We start from the raw sequence: 6,000 nt of genomic DNA, 5'->3' as shown, positions 1-6,000 counted from the left end.
GTAAATATAAAGTTAAAGAGCAAATACACGTTTGGGTTCCCTAGTAAGTCAGCACATCATAACACCACTTCAGCACAGATCCCAGCTTGCAGACAGTTTTTCATAGCCAGCTATGAGTCTTGGAATTCATGTTTTGGACATTTTTTCCCCACAGTTCTTCTTTGCAGATGATTTCCAGCACCAGAAGATGTTTGATGTTATTCAAGTCTAGGGACTTCCTGGGCCATTCCTAAACCTTTATCTTGTGTTTCTTGAGGTACTCCCTCGTAGATTCCCAAGTGTGTTTTGAGTCGTTTGTCTTGTTTTTATAAGCTGTCCATTTCTCAGCTTCAGTTTCCCAACTGACTGTCTGATGTTCTTGTTGAGAACTTTTTGATGTTTATTGGAATTCATTCTTCCCTGCATTTGGACACCGTATCCTGTGCCACAAGCTGCCACCCAACCCCAAAGCTAACAGAGCCACCCTTTACTTAACAGTTGGCAACTTGCAATACAATACAACTTATGCCTGTATGGTGTTCTTCACTGAATAGATAGATAGATAGATAGATAGATAGATAGATAGATAGATAGATAGATAGATAGATAGATAGATAGATAGATAGATAGATAGATAGATAGATAGATAGATAGATAGATAGATAGATAGATAGATAGATAGATAGATAGATAGAATACAATACTATTTATTTTTGTATAGCCCAAAATCACAGAAGAAGTGCCGCAATGGGCTTTAACAGGCCCTGCCTCTTGACAGCCCCCCAGCCTTGACTCTCTAAGAAGACAAGGAAAAACTCCCAAAAAAACCCCTGTAGGGAAAAAATGGAAGAAACCTCATGAAAGGCAGTTCAAAGAGAGACCCCTTTCCAGGTAGGTTGGGCATGCAGTGGGTGTCAAAGAAGGGGGTCAATACAATACAATACACAGAACAGAACTAATCCTCAATAAAAAATAAAAAATAAAAATTTTTTAGAAGTACGGGGCAGAATTTAACAGTAGATGATATCACATAATAAGATTTGGATAATTTTAGACTCCTGGAGACCTCATCCATCAAGCTGCCTCCCCCATTTGGCCATTCCACGGCATTTTTCACTCCCCCAGAGCACCGCACAGTATAACGCACCACAATTCAAGTCTCAGTCCTTTGCTTCTCTTGTTCACTCCTTCTGCCTCCTCTCCTTCTCTGTTAAGCTTCGTCCATCTCCTCCCGACTCTGGCTCCCGGAATGGAGTGAGGCAGCTCGGTACTTGTGTACTAAACGGTCGGATGGCATTACAAAGGAAAACAGAAGTGTTCTGACGAATTCATAACATATTTATTGGGATAAAAAAAATATATAGAAATTTACAGAATTTGGAATATTATAGAACAGTGTTGGGCCAGCCAATCTGATGAAAGGACCCCTCTTTCTCACGATTCCTGTGATCCTCCATCAGGGATCACTTTACCTTAGGCAGGCAAAACAACTTGGCAGGTGGGCCGTGGCACCAAGTGCCACATTTGAGTACCGAGAAGAAAAACAGAATAGGTGAGGGTTAGTATCCAATTCTAACTATCATGTTACTTATGTTTTAGTGCTAATGACTAACAACAGAGATGCAGTCTGTACAGTTAATCAACAGCTCTAGGCAGGGTGTGCTAAACTGAAGTAATGAGTCTTCAGCTGGGATTTAAAAGCTGAGACGGAAGGGGCATCTCTTATAGTAGCAGGCAGACCATTCCACAGTTTAGGGGCCCTGTAACTAAAAGCTCGACCTCCCACTGTTATTTTATTAATCCTTGGAACCATAAGCAGACCGGCATCTTGAGATCTTAATGTGTGCTCTGGTTTGTAAGTCATGATAAGTTCAGACAAGTAAGCTGGACCTCGGCCATTTAATGCTTTATATGTTAAAAGAAGGATTTTGAAATCTGCCCTAAACTTAACCGGGAGCCAGTGTAAGGATTTAAGAACTGGAGTTATGTGTTTGTATTTTCTTGTTCTTGTAATAATTCTTGCAGCAGCATTTTGTATTAACTGGAGGCTGTATAAAGAAGAGTTTGAACATCCAGTAAACACCACATTGCAGTAGTCAATCCTACTAGAGATAAATGCATGAATTAATTTCTCAGAATCCTGTTTATTTAGAAAGCGCCTTAATTTCCTAACATTTTTAAAATGGAAGAAGCATGTTTTGGACAACTTTGTAATGTGCGTTTTAAATGACATGCTAGAGTCAAAGATTACTCCTAGATTGCAGGCTGATTCAGTAAAATTAATGGGGATTCCAACTGAGTTAGATGATGACAGAATATTGTTGTGATCAGCGTCATTCCCTTCAACAATTAACATCTCTGTTTTATCTGTATTTAAAGACAAGTAGTTTTTATTCATCCACTCCTTTAATTCGCTAACACAACTAATTAAAGACAACATCGGAGAAACCTCATCTGATTTAAATGAAAGGTATAACTGGGTGTCATCTGCATACGAGTGAAAATTAACATTATGTTTCCTAATGAGAGATCCCAGTGGAAGCATGTAAAGTGAAAACAGTAAACGTCCCAGCGGGACACCATATTGAACTTCTGTGTATAATGATGGAGTACTGTCAGCACATTTCTGTACATATTGGAATCGATTTGATAAATAAGAACTAAACCAAGCGAGCACGGTGCCTGTAAGCCCAACATCATTTTCTAGCCTGTGCAGTAAAATAGAATGGTCGATGGTGTCAAATGCTGCACTTAAGTCCAACAACATAATAGATAGATAGATAGATTGATTTGAAAGGCACTATTTAATAGATAGATATGAAAGGCACTATATGATAGATAGATAGATAGATAGATAGATAGATAGATAGATAGATAGATAGATAGATAGATAGATAGATAGATAGATAGATAGATAGATATGAAAGGCACTATATGATAGACAGATAGATTTGAAAGGCACTATAATAGATAGATAGATAGATAGATAGATAGATAGATAGATAGATAGATAGATAGATAGATAGATAGATAGATAGATAGATAGATAGATAGATAGATAGATAGATAGATAGATAAGAAAGGTGCTATATAATAGATAGATATGAAAGGCACTATATAGGCACTATATGCAGGAGAGCAGCCCGGCAGTAGAGCAGTGGCACCAAGTGCCACATTCAGATACTGACAAGAGAAACATTATAGAGGAGGATTAGTAATGGTATAACAATATTGTGATACTAATAATTCTGTTCAAATGACTTGAATAACAGAAATGCAGTATGCACAGCTAATCAGCAGCTCTAGTCAGGGTGTGCCAGACTAAAGTAGTAAGTCTCCAAGTACTACTCCTTTTTTTTCTCCAAACAAACCTGTTTTGTTGTTGTGACCAAAGACTTCAATTTTAACCCCTATCTGTGAGCATTATTTATTTATTTATTTATTTCTCCAGTGCTTTCAGTGCCGTGCAGCCACCCCTATGAAGGGGTAAACTCGGAGATATGCAGGTGAATGCGTATATGGTGCCGTGGATATTGGATTATCTGTCGGGGAGACTGCAGTTGGTGAGATTCAAGGACTGTGTGAGCAACACTGGCGCACCACAAGGTACGGCTTGTCTCCTTTTCTCTTCACTCTGTACACCTCTGACTAGAAATATAACAGCAGGTCGTATCACTTTCAGATGATTCTGCACTTATGAGGTGTACTGACAAGGGAGATGAGTCAGAGGAGAGCAGTCAGGTGGAAAAGTTTGTCTCTTGGTGCAGTGAAAATTGTCTGCATGTTACCATCAGCAAATCCAAGGATCTGCTTGTTGACTTTCATCCGTCCAAAGAGCCTCTACTCAGGGAGTAGATGTAGAGGTGGTCCACTCCTACAAGTACTTGAGGGGTCCACATCAATGACAGATTGGACTGGTCTCGGAACACAGAGGGACTATGTAAAAAAGGACAGAGCAGACTCCTTTTCCTTAGGAAACTGTGTTCCTTTAATGTGGGAAGTGACATCCTTCACATCTCCTATAACTCTGTGGTGGCCAGTGTGGTGTGCTGGGCTAGTTTAACATCACCTCAATGTCTCACTGGGACTGGGACCGCCAAGTCAGAAGTTTTCTTTTTTTTTTTTTAAATTTTCTTGCTCTGTACCAGTGTTTCTCAACCTTTAATTATTTGCGACCTGAGTTTTCATAACAGTTTTAATCTCGTCCCCCTAACATTTTTTTGAAAGAAGCCCACTAATACCAATTTGTTCTTTTTTAATTAATGATATATCATAGATGCATATTTTATTATACCTACTTAACTTTTATCGACATTTATCTAACTCTATATTTATTTTTCTATTGTCAGAATGTAGTTTAAGTTAATTTGTTTTGGTTTCAATAGATGTATTTTTCATATTTTCGATTCTTGTTTTCTTTTTTCACATCTTCACGCCCCCCTTTTTGTTACTTTGCACCCCCCCTAGGGGGGCCCACCCCACAGTTTCAGAACCACTGCTCTATAGTCATTCTGGTGTGTGTTCGGACCATATTATGTGCGACTGTGTACAGTGGAACCTCGGTTCACGAACGTCTCGGTACACGTACAACTTGGTTTACGACCAAAAAGTTCGCTAAAATTTTGCCTCGGTTCACGACCACACTCTTGGTATATGAACAAGCCAGTTTCCCTTTCGGTTTGTGCGCGCCGATGATTTCCGCACGTGTTGCATTGTTCTCGGTCAGACGTGCATGCTTGCACGTGCGTGCGTGCTTTCGCTGTGAACTCTTTGTGCTCTATGTCATTTCCCTTCTGGTTCGTACGAGCCGATTACTGTATTTAAGCACGTGTTCAGCCTCTCCCTGTTCATTGTTCTCAGTCAGACGTGCGTGCTTTACCTGTTAACTCTTTGTGCTCTACAGTATTTCGTGTGCTTTTGCAGTTAACCATGGCTTCTAAGCAAGTGAAGAGTGGTGAGAAGAAAGTTTTGCAGAAAATTGAAATCGAAGTAAAGAAAGAAATTATTGAAAAGTATGAGCGTGGCGTTCGTGTTACTGATCTTGCCGCCGAGTACAAGAAGTCAAAATCTACGATTTCGACTATTCTAAAGCAGAAAGAATCTATTAAAGCAGCTGATGTTGCAAAAGGAGTTACAGCTACATCCTGCAACAAGTCTTCAACTGCGACGAGACCGTATTGTTCTCCACCCAGTTCCTCCTCACTTCATGCCAGAACTCGACTCATGCAAGGTTAGTTTTCTTGGTGCTTTATGGTTAGTTTTTGTATTACGGATTTTTCAAATGTTCATTTTTCGGTTCGTAGCGTGAATTGTTGCAATGTTACTTTTCTCTTTTTTCAAATGTTCATTTTTTTCCCTGTGCTTAAAACGCATTAAAAAAAGAGTTTACAGCGAGTGGTTTGTAGCATGATTTGTTGCAATGTTACTTTTCTTGGTGGTTTATTAAATTACAGATTTTTTACAAATGTTCCTTTTTTTCCCCTGTGCTTAAAACTCATTAAAAAAAGTGTTTATACAGCGATTGGGTCGTAAGGCTATAGTGTGAACTCTTGCAATGTTAGTTTTCTCCGTTGTTCAAGGTTTTCTCAGTGTTATTCAATGTTTTTACATTTAGTGTACTATTACGATGTGCATTCTATGGTGTAATTAACTATATTTGTGCTTAAAAATCTTTAAAAAAACATATTTACATACAGTTCGTACGGTCTGGAACGGATTAATTGTATTTACATACAATCCTATGGGGGAAATTGCTTCGGTTCACGACCAAATCGGTTTACAACCAGAGTTTTGGAACGAATTATGGTCATCAGCTGAGATTCCACTGTATATATTTATGTATCTCCCTATTTATGTTGTAAGAAAGAACACAGACAACTGTGAAGAGCTGGGTCACCCGTAGGCAAACCCTCTATAATTCAAAGAAAATGCAAATTATAAATGTGATAAAAGAAAAATTTTGTTGCAGATGCGAATCTCTGAACAGACTATTCAAAATGGAGGAGCTTCCTTTGATAAGAA

This window comes from Erpetoichthys calabaricus, chromosome 5 (genome assembly GCF_900747795.2).
Source record: "Erpetoichthys calabaricus chromosome 5, fErpCal1.3, whole genome shotgun sequence".
Lineage (NCBI taxonomy): Eukaryota > Metazoa > Chordata > Cladistia > Polypteriformes > Polypteridae > Erpetoichthys > Erpetoichthys calabaricus.
The sequence above is the reverse complement of the archived record's forward strand: the minus strand, read 5'-3'. Positions refer to the sequence as shown.